The sequence below is a fragment of the Hibiscus syriacus genome, unplaced genomic scaffold, assembly GCF_006381635.1.
Source record: "Hibiscus syriacus cultivar Baekdansim isolate YM2019G1 unplaced genomic scaffold, ASM638163v2 tig00001731_pilon, whole genome shotgun sequence".
NCBI classification, from domain to species: Eukaryota; Viridiplantae; Streptophyta; class Magnoliopsida; order Malvales; family Malvaceae; genus Hibiscus; species Hibiscus syriacus.
Window position 1 is genome coordinate 570,774 of NW_024061885.1, and position 20,099 is coordinate 590,872.

Genomic DNA, 20,099 nt, shown 5'->3' on the forward strand with positions numbered 1-20,099 from the left:
GGCTCACAATCAAAACAAATTGTAAAACAAGAGTTCATTGAATATAAAATAAATCCACTTTTCTTTTAATCCTTCAAAAATCATATACATTTGACAAGTGTAAAGATTAATGCTGATATAAAGCTTCGGCTGACATGGGAAGGTAATGTGTTTTAGGTTAATTTGGGGAGGTAATGTGTTTCATGTTGGCTTCTTACATCATTGATTCTGGTGTTCATTGATTTGATGAAGAAGCTGTTATGCTTCTCTTCTGGAAATGTTCACTGGTTCCCAACCCTCGTGATCGCCTTTGGGTTATACAGTACATTATCAAGAGATGTATAAGATCATCTTCTCTGTAGTGGTTGACAATCTTCACATTCGAGATGCCTTTTCAGGTGTTCAACTCTAATTCTCCTTTGGTTTCAAGATGTCATCTAAAGTTTTACGTCTTTAGCCCTCCTTTTATTATTTTCCCTATCATGAATTAAAGATTTTAGAAACAATTTCTTGCAGATAAAACTAACCCTGAGGGGTGGAATGAAATCTGAAGATAGTATTTCCACTTAGAAATCCATTTATGATTAGAAGGGACTTTTTAGGCACATAATGTAGGCCAGGCCTCACGGTTATGAAAGAAAGGGATAAATAGGCCCAAACAAGTGTTTAAGGATTATCGAACCAATGATCAATTTGTTCTACTATCTTCAATTTTGTCTTGCTCGATTTGAATATGCTTGTGTGTTTTTTTATTTTTTTTATTTTCCTTTGGTGTTCCATGATCTTCGGGTGAATTGATTCTAGATCTTTGAACAACTAGTCTTGAAGTATTTGGTATGTTTTCTTTCTTCTTTTATCTTTTTTGGCTTTCTTTTCTCTTTTTTTTTTCTTTTTTTTCTTTTTTGCTTTCTTTACCTCTATTCTTTTTCCTTTTCTCTACATTTTGTTATATCTTTTTTTGTAAACTTTATTGATCTTTTAATTCTTCGTATTTGACATGCCTTACGGTATCTTGTTATTTCTCACTTTATTTCACCATGTCTTGCTTCTGTAACAAAATATGGATTGGTGGCTTTCACTTATGTGAGTAGATTTCCTTTACTTGCCCCTCAGTATGGAGGGTGATCCTTTGTTAGGGTTGAAACAGAAGAAATAATTCTTGCTCAAATAGGGACGACAAGAGATATATTTTTGAAAGGATAAATGAAACAAAGTCGTGCATCATCTCATACATGAAAGTCTTTGTAAAAGAGGTATCCCTATAGGAATGAGTATTCATGATTAACCCTACTTATATGAAAACAGTGTAATTAATGCATGATAGAATTATTTCAATGATTCCCTTTATTTCTACTTCACTTTGCTCATAGTATGCCCCAATTATTCAAATTCTCTTGCAAACACTTGATTCGTAATGCTCCATCTTGTATTTCTTGCATGAATGGTTCTTGTACACATGACCCTCTTGTACTTTATGCCTCCATATTTTATTGAGGTTGGGGAATGAATAAGTGAATCTAAAGCCATCTATCTTAGAAAAAGAAGTGTTAAGGAAGGATCAACTCTGTATGAGAAGGTAAAAGTATAAATTTTGGTTAACTTTATTGTTTCAAAGGGAAGTGATGTCAAGGTTTGATCTTTTGGTAGTAAGCATATGTTATCTTGGGTAAAGAACCAAATAGTGGTTCTTTCGGCTTTGGATGGTATATGGAAGGTTTAATCTTGCCACTTGTCAAAGATCTATAATTAATGAAGTAGTAAAAGAACCTTTAATTCATTCGATATTAAAAGAATTACAAGATTAAAACTTGATTTATTTCTCATAACCTTGGAAAACAACATAAGTTCAATCAACAAAATATTTATTGAGAGAATAAAGAAAGAACAAAAACACATTCAAATAGGAGAGCCAATGCCGTAAGGTTTCATAGTGGATGAAAGAATTTTTCCTTATTCGTACCAGGATGTCTCATTATTAAAGGTTTATGCTCATAGGTTAAATAAATTCTGGACCTTGCTCCTCAGTGCCCTACATATCTCTATAATGTGCCTCGAACTTCATACGGCTCTAACATCACGTCCATAGCTTTTAATCCTTTTTTGGTACGAACGAGGTGACTTAATCTTACCTCAACACTTTTATCACAAGATTTTCCGTAAGTTACTTCTAGGATCCATGATTAATGCACGTTGAGATGCAATGTATACCATGTAATGTACAATGTATATATATGCTAATGCAAAGATGCAAATGTAAAAATGGGAATGCAAAATGCGAGATGTAATTGTAACAAGGAATTGATCCCAAAAATAAACGTTCCTTGAACAATTATTGAGAAACCAACAATGTCTCGGTACACTGGGGAAATCAAAATTTGGTCCATCTTTAAGTTGTCTAGCTCCTGGGAGTATTTGGGTATTGCATCATCTTCAAAGCTTCTACTTCATCTCCTACTTTCAGAAATTTTTTGATCTGGTTTGTGACCTTCAATTGTTGGTTTCAGCATCGAATCTTCCTAAGTCCAACTTGTTACTCCAACATGTAGATGCCTGACTTGTCTCCTTATTAGGTAGACTCTCTCTTGACGTTACTCAATTTACGTAGAATATCTTCAAAATTCTACCTAACCCAACGAAAGGTATTGTTGTAGGCATTATTTTTTAAGAAACTTATAAAATATCAGTTATTTCATGGGTCAATACCTTTGAAGGATATGTCATGTTTATGCGAAAATATAACAAAGCATAAGATAAGACAAAAGGAAATCAAGTTAGTAGAAACAAGACAAAAATAATGAAGTTAGTTGAAATGATTAGTCAAAGAAATATAATCTTAGCAAAATAATTAAATACAACTCAAAGTTGAGAATAAAAAATAAACATACAAAGGCAATTAAGAGTCCTAACCGCATTCGTTCTAATTCTCCTAGGCTATCCACATGGCTCTAGCAGGGTAGGTTTACTAAATTCTCTAGATGAGGTTTGGTTCTAAGAAGGCTCCTAAGCTATCTTTAAAACATGCTAAGGTTGACTCTGATTCCGACCCATTACAGACTTACGAATCAGATTCTACTAAGGGGATCACAACACTAAAAGCGTATCTCGGAATTGATATTCGAATAGGCAACTTAGGGTGCTTTCCAGAGGTAATTTGTTAGACCCACAAGAGGAAGCCCAATGCTCACCATGAGGTGTGACATTTCCCCTACTTAAATAAAACATGATTGAGCTCGAGTTTAGAGCTATGATATGCATCAGTCCTAAATAATTTCACTAAAGTGTAAGCATTAACAAGAGAGAAAATCTCTTTTATTCCTTTTGAAATAACGTAATAAATCGTAAATTAAAATAAGATCGAATTAATAATTTTTAGAATCCTAAATATAGGGTAACCAACTCGTGGATCGACTCTCAAGTTATTTTAAAAAAAAACGTCCCCAGTGGAGTCGCCAAATTATCGACACCGATTTTTGTCCGAGAGGGGAAAGACCAGTACCGACTTGAGGGCTTTTCTTTGAAAAGAATTTTGAAATGTTAGGAGTCGCCACCAATCATTTAAGGCGCAATTGGGACACCATAAAAACCAGGAGATTTTAATAAAACATTTTTTTTATCAAAATACCAATTTTTAAGGTTTGCAAAAACCCATAAATCAGGTACGGGAGTCGGTTACACATGGGAAGGATTAACACCTCTACAAGCGCCTAAAAATTGGTACCTAGTTGATTACCTTATATTTAGAATCGAAAATTTTGAGTTCAAACTTTATTTAATTTAAAAATCATTACGGATGCAAAGTTGAAAAGGGTATTTGTTTATTAACGCTGATAACATTCGCCTTAGCATAAATGTGGAAGATCAAATATTGTACCTAATAACCGATCATTTCCTTAGAAATCATGATGCAATCTTGAAAAGGATGTCGACATATTTCAGGAATCACCAGTAGTCACCCCTAAGCATACTTGCGGGAGATATACCGTTAATTCCCTAAAAAGTGAACATTACCTTAGGTTTTTTAAAAGTAAAATGCAATAAAAAAATTTCGTTCATCATAATTAACTAAGGGTGATTTAAGGCTCTCTATCCCAAAGTGTCGAACTATGAGAATTAAAGAACCTAAAGGCACGAACTTAGAAATGTAAGTTCTAATATTAATCCTACTTGATTTTAGACAATTATTGAGTAGAATAATCGATATGGTCCCTTGAGCATTTACGGAAGGGCCAACTTAGATTACTCCCTAAATTAAAAGACTAGTTTGAAATCTAATTTAAAATGGAGGCTATAATATTAATTTAAATTAATTTTAAGATTCGTATAATTAAATTGGAACCTCGAGCAAAAACGAGGACCAAATTAAGAATTCTCCAAATTTAAGGACTAAATCTAAAATAAAAGTAAACTAGATGGGAACTAAAATATTTAAATATAAATCAAAACAAATTTAATTTAAAAAACAAATGACCTAACAAGGGCTAAGTTAAAAGGAATATAAAATTGAAGGCAAAATTAAAAACAATTAATGAATATTAAAGGACTAAATTGAAGCGAATAAAAATGGAAGGTTGAAATTGAAATATTGAGTAAAGGACTAAAATGTAACAAAAAAAATATTAGCTAAATAGGAAACATACAGTGACCAAAATGAATAAATTGAAAGCATCACATCCAATTCTAAAAATAAATAAAGATAACAGAACTAATTAGTGATTAAAATGTAACAACATAAAACTCAGTGATCAATTTAAAATAAATGGAAAAATAAAATAGTGATTAAAATAAAATAAAATAAAAATCGAGTACCAAAATCAAAAAATGGAAAGAGTGTACTGGGTGACTAAAATGCAAAGACTCGACAAAATTAGGGGACCTATATGGTAAATTAACCTTAAAACTAGTGAATATGATATAAAACATAATAAATTATCGATGACCTATATGTAATTTTTCATCCTGAAATATAATAACAATCATAATGGGTAAAATAACAAAACTAGACCATAAATATTGAAATAACTACGAAAAAGTCACAGCAGGTGACTAAAAAGCAAAAACGTGGTAAGAGTAAAGGGACCTTAACCTAATTTACCCTAAACTTCTTATATTTAAACCACATTTTTTGTTTCAGTTCATTTACAACCCAAAAACCCGAAAACACCTTCCTCTCTTCTCTAAAAACCTCTCAAACTCCCCGGTGTCACTCCTATCATAACCCAGCAGTCGACCACCACTTTGCTACCACACTAGCCACCTTCAATCAGCTCCGACCGCCACTCGCTAACATCAGAAAAGGAAGAAAAATCCACCATTCGAAGCCTCTCTTCACCCTAAAAATGGATCAGAAGCTCGTTTTTTCAAAAACAAACTAGATCGACATTGATATGGAATAAACACTTCGAATCTCCTGATTTTCGATGAACCTTCTCCCCAGTGAACCAACGAACGAGAGTACAACCATTTCTTCTTTCCTTCCCTTTCTCTACATTTTGTTTGGTTTAGTTTGAACATCCACTGATTTCTTAGAATAACCCCGATTCTTTTTCCTTTGTATTTTTATAGTGAAAAATCTTGGATACGATTACTCATTAGAACTAAAAAATGTTTATTTTTTGCTTTTTCTTCCCAGTTATTTAGAAATCAAAACCCATTCCTTCCTTTTTTTATTTATGGTTTTGTTCGAAAACCAGAAAAGGTTTTTTTGTTACCCCTTGAAAACTAAAAAACACTTTCTATTGATATTCGATTATATCAAAAAAAGATTTATTAATACTCAAAAATAAAAAAAAAAGAACAATAACCTTGAGATTATTTATTCTTCTGGACGAGTGAAGAACTGAGAGAGTTTTACATGATTTTCGTTCGGGTTTTATACCCGTTTATAGAGAAAAATGAAATGATAACTTTTGTTTTCTTGATTTGTTGTGTCTAAGCTTGCGTGGAGTGCTAGGGGAGCTGAGCAGTGGTGTGTCGTGGGTGATTCTGCTGGTATTGGGGCAGAGATTGATGGCCACTGGTTAGGGAGATTGGACGGCTATCCAAGTGTTAGGGTTAAATCTGGGTCAGGTCTAGTTTTAGGGGTCGGGTTTAGTTTTAGGCCTTGGCTCGGGTTTATATATGGGTTTTGGGTTTAGTCTTAGTTGGGTTTTATTTTAGGGTTGGTTTGGTTTGGGCTTGAGGTCGAGTTGTAAATGGGGTAGAAAATGGTGATTACACCATGCATTTGTGTATTTACAAAAGTTAGTTCCTACGTGAGCTTGCAAAACAATTTGTAAAAAACTCATGTACATATATTCAAATTAATCTCGCATATTTTCTATTTTTTATTATCGAAAAAATTGACGTTTTAAAATCAGTAACCAATGTTACTTTAACGACAATTTCTATTTAAATATTCTTTGAATTTTTGGATGAGCATAGTAGTATTTAATTATTTCCTATCGAGAAGAATCAATCTCTCATACCTTCAAGCAATCGATTCTTACTCCAATCGAAATAAATTAATATTAAAATTCCATTCTAAAGTTCACTATTAATTCAAAATAACAACACCCAAAATAATTTTAAGAGAGAAAACTATAGTATCTAATTATTTCCAATCGAGAATAAATGACATTTCAAGGCTTAAAACAGTAAATTAGTACCCCAATTGAAATGAAGATATTTTACTATTTTGTCTTAAAATCTATTATCGATTCGAGTGAAAATGCTAATATCTAATGATTTTCAATCGAGAATAAATGACCTCTCATACCTTGAAGCAGTCATTTATTACTTTAATTGAAATGAAGAGATATCACTATTCCGTCTTAAAAATCAATATTGATTCGACAGAAAATGGTAATATCGAATTATTTCCAATAGGGAATAAATGACCTCTCATGCCTTGAAGCAGTCATTTATTACTCCAACCAAAATAAAAAATATTACTATTTTCAATATCAATTTGAGTGTTATTATTTTGAAAACCCATTGGAAAAATAAAGAAAATTAAAAACATATATCGAGCAAGTATAATTAAGTATTTATTTTACCAATATTTAATGAGAATAAGGATGTTCATTATTTAAATATCTCAAGACGAGACGTTAAATTCGATCTAGTAGTCTTTTCTCGATGAATTTAATTAAAAGAACATTATCTTTTCCCAATCCCTGAATTTTAAAATGGATTCAATTTAATTTGTGTCAATGAGTGGATAAACTTTCATTTTACAAGTATCGAAAGTAACTTTCTTATACATTAATACTATCACTTTATGACAATATTCAAATGAACGAATATTACCCATTTGACATTTATTTCGATTCGAGAGATTCTTATGAGGGTATCATGCAAAATTAATTAAGGACTAAAATGAACTAACATGCAAGCAACATGCAAACAACATGCAAAAATTAAAATAAAATAAAATGAAAGTAGGACTAAAATACAAACAATCAAACATCATGTCAAAATTAAAATAAAATAAAGTATAAAAGTGACTAAAATGAGCATTTTTAATACCGAATGCCAAAATTACATAGAAAAAAATGAATAAAACATGGGGACTAAATTAAAATAAACTAAAATTATATGGCCAAATTAAAATAAATAAAAAGATAGATTCTGGTTCAAAATACAAACATGCAAAAACTACAGGGGGTCCTAAATATTATTTTTTTTTCTAGCCTAAAACATACATTCTAAACAAAAATGGGGAAATTACTAAATCAATCTATAAGCATTTAAAAAAATTAAAAAGTCATTACAGATGACGAAAATGCAAAAACACACATAAATATAAGGGACTAAATAAAAATAATCCTAAAAAATATATAACATGCACAAATGTGGGTAAATTACAAAAACAATCCCTACATGTGACTAACATGCAAAAGCACGCTAAAGTTAGGGGGACTAAACATCAATTAAACAAAAAATATATAACATGTTTAAGAAACGAGTAAATTATAAAATTGATCCCTACATGTGACCAATTTGCGAAAACATACATAACTTAGAGGGACCTAAATGTAATTTCCCCATAAAGTTTTCTATAAATATAACATTTTTTTAATATTCTTCATTTTTATTTTTTTAGTTTTAGAGAGAGAAGTCCTTTTTTTTCTAAAAAGTCAGTTGTCTCACCGATCATTTGGCCCTCGCCGACTATAGAGTCGTTGGTCGCAGCGCTGGCGCTGTCATCGGTGGCTGTTGGCCACTAAATTTTACTTGAAGATCTATCTCGACCCCCTTGTCTCAGATCTTGGGTCCTTTTTTCATGAAGGGGGATCTATCATCGTGAAAATGGTAGTTATCATTCGGCTATCCAAGGCCCCAATCTCTGTCGTTCGTCGTTAGATCTTGTCGATCTCAAGGTATGTTGATCTTCTCTCCCATATGCTTCTCATCACCGTTTGAATCTGGAGATAGAGGCTCTGAACATCGACGAAGCCTCGGACTAAACGTAACTTCTATACTCTCTTCTTCTTCTTCTTCTTTTATTTTACTATTGCATTTCGAAACCGAAAAAATAAAGCAAAAAATAATAATACCTTGGAACTGGTTTTTTTCCTTTTGAAAAAACCAAGGGAGGAACCCCTTTTACATTTTCGTTCGGTTTATATAACCCATATTATAGATTTTTTCAAAACAAATAATAATGATGTTATTGGCGTGTGTATTTGATTGTTGCAGGGGTTGGTGTGTCAGGGGGCTAGCATGTGTTTGGTGGAAGTAGCGGTGGTTGGGGATTGGTGAAGATGAAGGTGGCCTGGGATTGGGTAGTTGAGGTGGTGGTGGTATAATGGGGTTAGGGTTTAAAAACCCTAACCTATTGGGCTTAAACACACAAGCTTCACTCTTGTTGGGTCTGCAGATCCTCTACAGTGGTTTGGGTTGGCCATGGATTGTAACATTTGGGACTATTTTGTATTGGACCGATTGTAATTGGCTGCATAAAAATAATAATAATTAATATTAATAATAAAATAAAATAAAATAAAAACATCATGAAGAAAACAGGTATCGACACTGCACCTCTTTGCCCATTCTTGTGTTAATAATGATAGGGCAAAGACGAAGAGACAATGAGTTTTCGTCCGACCGAATATTTGCTTTGAAATCTGATAAGGGGTCTGCTCCAGTGTTTCTTCAGGGTAGATCAGATTGAGAAAAGTTGATTCATTCCACTGTTCTTTAGGGAAGATTGAATCGAGGTAGACTTGTTCCATTGTTACTCATAGAAGATCAAATTTGGAAAGAGAGATATGTTCCGCTTCTTCTTGAGGGAAAATCATATCGGGAAATGTTGATTCATTACACTATTCTTCAGGGAAGATTGAATTGAGGTTGACTTGTTCCATTGTTCCTCAGGGAAAATCAAATCTGTAAAAGTTGATACATTCTACTATTCTTCAGAGAAGACTGAATCGAGGCAGACTTGTTCCACTATTACTTAGGGAAGATCAAATCTTGAAAGAGAGGGATTTGTTTCGCTTTTCATTAAGGGAAAAATCAGATATGGGGATGTTGATTCATTCCACTGATCTTCAGGAAAGATTGAATCGAGGCAGACTTGTTCCACTGTTACTCAAGGAATATCAAATCTTGAAAGTGAGTGATTTGTTCCGCTTCTTCTTGAGAGAATATCAGATCTGGAGATGTTGATGCATTCCATTGTTCTTCAGGGAAGATTGAATTGAGGTAGACTTGTTCCACTATTACTCAGAGAAGATCAAATCTTTGAAAGAAAGGGATCAATTCTGCTTTTTCTCGAGGAAAAATCTGATCTGGAAACTTTGATTCATTCCACTGTTCTTTAGGGAAGATCGAATCGAGTCTAATTTGTTTCTCTTGTCTTCAAGAATATCGTATCTAAAAATTAAACATTAACCCTTGTTAGTATGTGTTTTAAGAGTTTGAAGACATCATACCTGAAAGTCTTGGGATTTCATGATAATCTTTGAAAAACAATTTTTCTTCTGGACACTTGTTTTGCAACCACCAAATATGGGAATCTTCCTTGACTTGAGTGTCAGTTGAACCTATCACTTTTTGTGACTTTGAATTGGTTCTTTTTTTTCAAAAACTTCATCTTTCAGAAGAGATTTAAATGGGAAACTTTGGAAATTGTTTTCTCATTTTTCGAAAAATCATGCAAAAACATCATGCCTGAAGTACTTATAGATGACCCAAAAGATTTAATCATCATGCTTGAAAGACTTAGTGATGGCCCAAAGGACTTACCAATTTTGGAAATAGTTTACTAGGTAAGAAACTTTGGAAATTGTTTTCTTACATTTCAAAAATTTCAGTTCTCATATTTAAATAAGAAACTTTTCTCATTTTTTGGAAAAACATGTGAAAACATCCTGTCCAAGGTCTTATGGATGGCCCAAAGGACTTATCATCTTTCTTGAAAGGCTTATAGATGACACAAAGGATTTACTCATCATGCTCAAAAGACTTAGTGATGGCTCGAAGGACTTACCAATTTTGGAAATAGTTTACTAGGTATGAAACTTTTCTTACTTTTCAAAAATTTCAATTTTCAGATTTAAACGAGAAACTTTTCTCATTTTTAGAGAGACATGTGAAAACATCTTGCCCGAAGGACTTATCATCTTGTTCAAAAGACTTATAGATGATGCGAAGAATTTAAGCATCATGATCAAAAGACTTATTGATGGCTCGAAGGACTTACCCATTTTGGAAATAGTTTACTAGGTAAGAAACTTTTCTTACTTTTATGAAATTTTAATTTTCAGAATTAAATGAGATACTTTTCTCTTTTTTCGAAAAAAAAACATGTGAAAACATCCTGTCCGAAGGTCTTATGGATGACCCGAAGGACTTATGGATGGCCCGAAGGACTTATCATCTTACTCAAAAGGTTTATAGATGACCTGAAGGATTTACTCTCATGCTCGAAAGACTTACTGATGGCCTAAAGGACTTACCAATTTTGGAAATAGCTTACTAGGTAATAAACTTTTCTTATTTTTCAAAAATTTCAATTTTTAGATTTAAACGTGTAATACCCCAAATATCAGGTCAGTGACTTTATTGAAAAGATTCAAGATTTGGAGGATTAATTTGAATAAATGGTAAAGGATAAGAAATGATTTAGAAATAGTGCTTAAGACCAATTAGTAAGAATGGAAAAATAAAAGGGCATTTTGGTCCTTTAAGGGGAAATGGATTTTAGAGATATTTTTATTAGGTTATTTATAAGGGAAAAAGGGGGAAAGTTGAAAATAAGCTAGTTATCTTCTATTCTCCTTATTCCTATGTTCACGTGCCCTCCTCCATAGCCAAAAGTAAGACTTCAATTAGCTAGTTTTTCCTTTCATTTCTAGTTTTTTATTACAACCTTAAGTGATGTGTAAGCTTAAGGAAGGATTAAAGAGGATTAAAACTAAGAAATAGATGACTTATTTAAGATTGAACAAAATGAGTTTTTGAGTGATTTGTTAAAATATGAGTTTCTATTGATGTTTACAAGTATATTTTACTTGTCAAAGAAGCAAATAAGAGATTAGAAACCTTGGAAGTGATTATAAACATGTATGAAAAAGTAGTGCGATTTTTAGTTTGGGATGTTCTTTGGAGATTTTAGATGTTACAAGAAACCAAATGAATGAAAGTTAGTTGGGAAAAGTAAATAAGAGTTTAATAGTATTGTTGGAGGTAAAAGTAAGGGAATTTGACAAAATTTAGGTAAAATTCGAGCTGAAAAAGGAAAATTTGGGTTAGGGTATTAGTACTGGAAGAATAGTACCTATATTATAGGTCTAAATTTGAAGAATTACGATGAATATTATTCGATACTGATGCAATTAGTATCGATACTGATGTGGGTATCGATACTAAGAGAAAGGTATTGATACCATGAATTCAATAATGCAGAAATGGTATTGATATTGAAAGGGAGTATCGATACCATAGTATAGAAGTATCGATACCATGGTAGGGGTACCGATACTATTGAGCTTGAAATTATAAGATAGGCTGAAATTGTAATAGAAATTAAAAATAATAGTACTTTTGAGTATTATTAAAATATAAATGTTAGGAAATATACTAACATTGGTATGATATGTGTCTTTAATGGATGCTTGTATAGATCATAACCAAGCTCCTGAGTCTAGCAAGAAAAAGGGCAAAGATAAAGTTGCCGAATAGCCAGACATCATTACAACGTATTAGCGAGGCTTATCAGGTGAGTGCATTTGTTATACTTCTATGAAATGAGGGAGACTTGCGAGGAGTTGACCTCGAACATTTTGATAAATCGTGTTTTACAGTACACTGATATGTTTTCATAATGTGTATGAGAATGAGATCATGAATAAGTGTTAGAGTATGAACTGCTCTAACATGAATAGATGAATGATGATGTCGTTTAATGGTTATCAATATCGAAGGAATAAATGTTCAAATCTGTGAATTTGACTTAAAAGCCCATTGTATGTGCAATCATATGTGCATTTCGACATACTTCGTGCATGATGTTATTGATCGATTTTGTTTAATGAATAACGATACATTTTCGTATCAGTACTAAGTATACTTTCGGCACTAAAGGTGCAATCATGGTATTTATAATGTGTTTTTGAATCACCATTTCGATATACACGTGTATATAAAAGCTATCGATCGATTTTGTTTAATGCATAATGGTGCATTTTCGGCACTAAAAGTGCAACCCATGTAATTCATAATAAGTTTATGAATATCTATTTCGACACTTCAGTGCAATACATGTACATTATATTCTCATTTGACATACATTGGGAAGAATAAAGGATAAATTTGGAAAAATTACTGATTGATTGGTATGCTGGGCATACCAAAGATAGTATATCATGCTAACTTATGCAAGATTTGTTCACCAAGCCACGTTAATGTAATTGATAGGAGTTATATAATTTCACTCGTATTTTAATAAATTGTGATATGCTTATTGTTTAAGTGTAATGTATTTTATATTTTGATTTCTCACTAAGTAAATACTTAGCGTGTGTTAATTTCATACGTAAGTAAAAGCAAAGATTAGCCAAGTAAGGAGTGCAGCTGAGATCATCAATCCAAGGTTGACTCATCAGTAACTGTAGGACATTTATGTCTCTCTTGAAAACTAGATGGCATGTATATGAATTTAAGAAAAATGCTTTGTAATGTAGTTAAATTATCAGGTTGTAATAGGTTACAACGAATATTTTATCTTATATTAAAATGTTTTGTCTTTGTTTTTGAAACAAAGTTTTATGAGTGCTACAAATAAGAAAATGTTTTTTAAGTCATGTGACACTCGTAACTTGTATACGAGAACATATACGGGAAATAGGTGTTACAAAATGAGAAACTTTTCTCATTTTTTGAGAGACATCTGAAAACATCCTGCCCGAAGGTCTTATGGATGGCTCGAAGGACTTATCATCTTGCTCGAAAGACTTACTGATGGCCTGAAGGACTTGCCCATTTTGAAAATAGTTTACTAGGTAACAAACTTTTCTTACTTTTAAAAAATTTAATTTCTAGATTTAAATGAGAAACGTTTCTCATTTTTTGAAAAAAACATGTGAAAACATCCTGCCTTAAGGTCTTATGGATAGCCTGAAGGACTTATCATCTTGCTCGAAAGACTTACAGATTACCTGAAGGATTTAATCACCATGCTCGAAAGACTTACTGATGGCCCGAAGGACTTACCAATTTTGGAAATAGTTTACTAGGTAAAAAACTTTTCTTACTTTTCAAAAATTTCAATTTTCAGATTTAAATGAGAAACAATTTCTCATTTTTTTTCGAAAAACATGTGAAAAATCCTACCCAAAGGTCTTGTGGATGGCCAGAAGGACTTATCATCTTGATCGAAAGGCTTATAGATAACCCAAAGGATTTAAGTATCATGCTCGAAAGACTTGTTGGAATTTTAATACTATAAATCTTCTATTTTCATTGAAAGATCTGTAAAAACCATACTTTTATGTGTGAAATGTGACTGCAATGTAATACATTTTCTTTTATGCAAATGATGTTCTTATGCATGGATAAATACTGATTCAATTTTCCTTTTACTCTAAAGTGGGGAACCATGTCTTCTTCCTCTTGATCATTCTTCTCCAGGGTTTACTCGGATATTAGTGTAGCAACTTATGATTTCAAGCTTGCATTCTTCTGAAGATCAGCCCGATCATCTTGTGGTATTTTTTCTTCATTTTGGAGGAAATGTTTTCTTTCTCGAATTCTTACCGCGGTCAGTAATATGATCTTGATGCTCCTTTCTATCCTTGGCTCAGTTACGATTTCAGAGTTATTTTCGTGGAACTCTATAGTTAATTGATGCTTGAATGGTTTGCTTTACTTGGTAAGTTGGGTTAAAATTCATGATTTGTTACTGACACTCTAAGTTATTAGACTCAATCTCAATGTCTTTTCGGTATGAACCTTGTTATCTCAACATGATCTGGGTTTTTAGTCATGATCTGGGTTTTTGGTCATGATCCAATGTGGGTACTTTCATGACTCATCCCTATTTGGGTTCCAAAATTCATCCTTGACTGGTCGCACTCTTGCATTTTTGCAATGCAATGGGATATGTTCCCCTTTCAAATAAGGCGATCCTCTGTTTCTTAGCGGGTTACCGATAATGACACTAGGAAGTGTCACAAGTTCTATCATCCAGTCCTTTTTATCTCTCAGACTATTGCTTTCAAGATTGTGGAATGCTTCATTATTCTGGTATCTCTTATTTTTTTCTCTGATAGAGACATAATGGACCTCACCTGCTTCAAGGACTTTTCGCATTTGAGATTATACTGTTTGAAAATGTTTTTCTCTTTTCTTTATTTTAGAAATCAAAGAATGAAAGAATTTTGTAAAATGTTACTCCTTAATTCAGGCTCACAATTGAAGCAAATCATAAACATGAGTTCACATAATATCAAAAGAATCAATAGCTCTTTTAATATTTTCAAAGTTATAGCTCTTTGACAAGTGTCACAATTGATTGGTTGGCTTCAAGTTGGCTTTCATATTTCCTAAGGTTTCAATCATTGAAGATTTCCTTTCTTTCTCAGTCCTTATGAATGTTATCACATCCCCCTCTTTCTTGGCTTGGTTTTTTAACTGGATGCAGACAAAATGATGTAACTAGCATATTCAACTACTAAAATTTCTATAACATTTCTATTTCGCTTCTCTGAAATCTTCCATTTGTTCAAGCTTCATAAACTTCCTTAGCATAGGTAGTGTAGAGACATTATTCTAAATATAAAATTCCTGAGTGCTTGTGTGAGGTTAACTATAACAGGTGTTCCTCAACTCCCTTAGTCCATTTTGCTGAAACTCATTATTAGATAAATTTGATTTAATTTACCATTGTTGGCTAGTTGAATTCAGATTTATTGTAATTGTCTTTATTGGGCTAGCTGAAGGGTTCATCTCATCACAAAGTCTTCGACTTGACATTTGCAGTGGAGCAACCACTAAACTGCCGAGTATCTGAGCAATGTCATGGTTTGAATGTTATATATTCATAAAGCCAATGCTTTTGAGTTTCCTCTATAACCAATTACTTTGGTGGAATAGCTCATCTTTATTGTATAATCTATAATATTAATTTATTAACCGTTTGAGTATTCAGATTTCGAATTTCTTAAGCTCATCGAGAATAACCTGCTATAGTTTATGTGTCTTTGATTATCAGATAATCCCTTATTTAGAGTTCAGTTCCCAAATAATTGACATATAATAAATTCATCCACTTCACCATTTCATTTGTGAAGATTACGATCATCATTGAACATCAACAAAAGTGTAACCTAGTCATTTTTGCAATGTCATACACAAGATGCCCCATGTCGTGCTCCTATGCATACCTGAATACCAAGCCTCTTGTTCATTTCTTAATGAGAGGAGAAGGCTATTTTGGTCCCTGCAAGAGAAGGGTATAGCGTTCGAGCGTATCTTCTGGATAAGGTCCAGGGTCCTTGTTTTATCAGTTTTTAATCTTATACTTTGTCAAAGATATAACTCTAAATTTAAAGAGTTTTTAATTCAATTGATATTCAAAGAATTGCAATTTTGATTCAATGCTCACCATTTGTAAAGAACCATAAGTTCATTTAAATATATTTTCAAAAAAAAAGTTGAGAAAGGAAAAAAAATTCAAACAAGATGCTGCAAATGGAATAAAACCTCATAATGGATGAAATGATTTCTTCCTAATTAGGATGCCCTATTACTCATCAGACATGTGGGTGCTCGACTAGATCTTTAGGGTTGTTATAATCTAATGTCCCACTTACTCATAAAAAATCCATGACCCTAAATGATTAAATTTTATAACTTGTTATTTTTTGCCCTATAATTCTTCGTGGCATGCCCTAAACTTCATATCTATCTCTCAAATCTTCTCTAGGCATGAATGGGGTGGCCTTAATTTACCTTCAATATTTTTATCACAAGATTCTCCACGAGTTACTACCAGTAACTGTGATTGATGCACGTTAAGATGCAATGTATGACGTATATATGTGAATGTAAAGATGCAAAAATACATATACAAATGTGAAAATACAGAAATGGGAATGCAAAATGTGCGATGAAAATGTATGTATGCAAGAGGTGTCATTTCAGAGTGACCATCTTAAAACAAATTTCATTGAACACAAGGGTTTCGGTATGTCAAACAAACTTTACATATAAGCTTTAACTCCTAACTTCTCTATCTCTCTCAAAAGCCAAGTTAACCTCCACTCATATTCGGGTGTTGCATTGTCAATATGTTTCAATTCTCTTGCAAAGCCAACTAAATCAATCGACTTGTGAGCTGTATTGCTTGCTTGGATCATATCTTCTTTCATGTCGTCATTTTTTTATTCCATCTTATGTGCCAATTCTCGGAGATGTAAACAAAGTTGTTCATTTCCTTGTAAGAAAATATTTGTTGTTTTGAAATTCTTGGGCAATATTCCAAAATCATCTAGTCTCATCAATGTCTTATTCTGGCTCTAGTGGCTTCTAGCTCAGCTTCAATCTCATGCTTCTGATGTTGATATGAAGCTTCCATGTTACTGTGGACATATTCGACATTTGATTTTCGTCTGGACATCTTCCTAAATCAATAACAGTTGTATTACCTCTTTTTTCTGTAATATGTAAATCATAAGAGAACTTCTTGGCTCGACCTTCATGTGTCTTGCAATTCTTTTTCCAGTGTTCAACATTATTTTCTGTTTAGTGACCCCTGTTGTGCACTCTTCTAGGGTATTTCCTATACCATCATTTTTAAAGGCTTGACTGATCCTTTGAAAACCATTACGCATGGCTTTCATCTCACTATTCAGTTTATCATTTTCATTCCTCAAATGATGAACTTCAGCCTCATACTTTAGCAAATTTTCTTCCTCATGGATGCCCCCACTGATATCCTTACCTTTGAACACTTTTGGTTCCAACCTAACAGGACAATCAATTACCAAACTAGGTCGACCTTTCATCTTGAACTCCAAGATTCCATGATCCAAAAGATGTTGGACTCGATGCTTGAATGCAGTGCAATTCTCAATGGGATGTCCTTGAGTTCCGACGTGATATTGACAACAAACATTGACATCATACCAATTTGGATACGGAGGTTGCAATGGTTTCACATGATGCGGGGCCACCTCTCGAGCTTTTAAAAGCTTATCATACAACTTCTTATATGATAGAGGGATATGATCAAAATGAGAGCCACCTCTCGGCTTGGATTGAACTAGAGTCTCCAGGTTTATTTCTTCTAGCGTTGTAAGTATACTCTCAAATGCCCTTGAATTTTGATTCCATGACTTATTTTCCTTTTTATGAACTTCTATAGTTGTCATAATTTCCTTGGGGTCTCAAGACAACTTGTTGATATGAATGGTGATTGTGTATGACTTCTCATATTGGCTAGGATTTGCTTGTTCTAAAGTAGTCCTTCGTGTACTTGACACATGATTGTTTCATCGAGATATTCTGTCCTTTGTAGAAGTCTCTTTCCATTGGCCAAAGATGCTATTCTATCAATCATCTTGGACATTTTCTCTCTTATCTCTCTTATCTCCTTTTGCTCTTCGTTAGACACACGATCATTGGGTGTATAACTCTCCACTATTCTCAAAGTTTCCTCAAGATGTCATTCCCTAGCTGTGTTATAGTTTACTTAATCATGAAACCTTTTGTCCATCATGAAAACCTTTTACTATGATGACCACTGACAAATCAACAACTTGATTATGTCATGATCATGCGATGCAAGCAAAAAGAAAAGCAACATAAAAACAAGTTAGTATAAATAAGATAACAAAATGACAAGAATTATTATAGAAGCTAATAAAATAAATAAATTAATAAGCTAATGCAAAACGAGAATGCAAATACAAATACAGAAGGTGTTAATTCCCAAAAGCGACCACCATAAAACAACCTTCATTTAGACAACAAGATTTCATTACACCAGGTAGTCAAAATAAAATTATGATTCTTCACTCTTTATTTTCTTGAGCCGTACTCATCATGAAATCAAGCATTGCACCCAAAGTTTTTGGGGGTACTTTATCACATTTGACAACACCTGATGATCTTAAATTATTTTTGATTATATCGTGAGATCTCCATTTTGTGAAGTTTTCTTCATGCCTTTGTGAAAGGTCTTCTTGTCCTTATTATGAATGTGTTTCCTAAGAAAGAATCTTGGCTTTAGTTCTTCCAAATGAAGTCTTCAACCAGCTTTAAATTCCTTCATTCACCAGATGTCTTTCTTTATGGATCGTTTGAACATCTTCAAATTTCCTGGTTTTGACTACATGGCTAATAATATGAACAATCTCCTTACCTAGTCAATCACTTGCGATCAACACCTTGTTTGGTTACGATATGAAAATACAAATGTAAACATCAAACAGATAAAAATAACAAAAGCAATTGTTAGTACCACTTAAAAAACAGAAAAATATTCACGAAAAAAATATCCTACCCAACATGGTATCTACCCTTACATGCTTTTATAACAGTTCTACCGAGACATGTTTTCTACCCCCATGCTTTGTCTTATGTTTTAGCTCATGTTATGCAAATACAATTATGCAGTGTGTGAGGAAAAGTGAAAAAAAAAAGAAAACAAACCATAACAAAAATACCAAAATCTTGAACATTCATTACTCTGAAAACACAACACAATCAAGTCAGTACAACTATTTAGTGGTTAATCAAATTATAAACATAAAACAAATCAAAACATCCAAGGGATCAAAAACTAAATTAGAACGAACTTGTAATTTTCATTTGCAAAGACAATTAATTAGTCGACTAATGGCCTGACTCTCTAAAAAAATGTCCCCAATGGAGTCACCAAGTTTTCGAAACGGTTTTCTGAAAGGGGAAAATGGGTCTTGCTTTGAAATAATTTTTTGATTATAGGTTAATGATAAAATATGGTTCGAGTAGTCATCACCAATCATTGATTAGGGTGTGATTGGGCACTTAAAAACGTAATTTCCATTTAAATAAAATATTAACTTTAATTAAAACAACAAACTTGCTGTCTATGTTACCAAAATTCTTCGGGAGTCGATTACGTGTGGGGAAGGATTAGCACCCCACAACGCCCTAAATCGGTACCTAGTTGATTGCAATGAAATTTATGAGTTCAAGTCTACTTTAATTTAAGATCCCATACAAATAATATTCTTTGAATTTTTCTTCCCAGTTATTTAGAAATCAAAACCAATTCCTTCATTTTTTTTATTTATGGTTTTGTTCGAAAACCAGAAAAGGTTATTTTGTTACCCCTCGAAAACTAAAAAACACTTTCTATTAATATTCGATTCTAGCAAAAAAAGATTTATTAATACTCGAAAATAAAAAAGAAAGAACAATAACCTTGAGATTGTTTATTGCTTCTGGACGAGTGGAGAACTGAGAGAGTTTTACATGATTTTCGTTCGGGTTTTATACCTGTTTATAGAGAAAAATGAAATGATAACTTTTGTTTTCTTGCTTTATTGTCTCTAAGCTTGCGTGGAGTGCTGGGGGAGTTGAGCAATGGTGTGTCGTGGGTGATTCTGCTGGAATTGGGGCAGAGAATGATGGCCACTAGTTGGGGG